This window comes from Etheostoma spectabile, chromosome 22, assembly GCF_008692095.1.
Source record: "Etheostoma spectabile isolate EspeVRDwgs_2016 chromosome 22, UIUC_Espe_1.0, whole genome shotgun sequence".
In the NCBI taxonomy this organism is placed as follows: domain Eukaryota; kingdom Metazoa; phylum Chordata; class Actinopteri; order Perciformes; family Percidae; genus Etheostoma; species Etheostoma spectabile.
This window is the reverse complement of record NC_045754.1, coordinates 19,784,512-19,784,996: the sequence shown is the minus strand read 5'-3', so window position 1 is coordinate 19,784,996 and position 485 is coordinate 19,784,512. Positions and strand designations below refer to the sequence as shown.

At 33.8% G+C, this 485-nt stretch overlaps 1 protein-coding gene across 1 annotated transcript in view; it reads left to right on the top strand.

Annotated features, from left to right (window-relative positions):
* The window catches only part of LOC116672596 (dynein regulatory complex subunit 7), a 28,309-nt gene that overhangs the window by 25,434 nt on the left and 2,390 nt on the right, over nucleotides 1–485 (top strand). The gene's annotated exons all lie outside the window — the stretch shown is intronic.

The following is a 485-nucleotide window of genomic DNA, read 5'->3' as shown; positions in this document are numbered from 1 at the left end:
ATCTGTATCCGTATCTGTACTCGGATTGGGCGGGGCCTAACCCGGAAGTGGTCAGATTTAACCCGGAAGTGGGTCTGGTTTTCTTGAAATGGGCGGGGCTTTAACAGGTATATTATTTTTTAGCATGCAATTGATATGGGTTGATCAGAAATTGTTATATTTATTGCTGATTAGAAAACTATTTACATGACAGAATCAGCATTCAGCTTCAGATCAGTGGTGTTGTCATGGTAACAAACGAACTAAATAAGCCTACAGTATATAACAAGTTTTGCAACAATAAATACAGCAATGTGGTTGCAATTATTAAGTAAAATGTAATGAACAAGAGTTTTCATACTCAATATAACTTTTTTTTAACTTTAAATTTTTCTATGATCAGTGTGATCATTTTTTTTTTGGTTCTTTTTTATTTCCAGGTATGTGTGCGTGTGTCTGTGAGTGAGTGATAGATAGATATATAGATAGATAGATAGATAGATAGA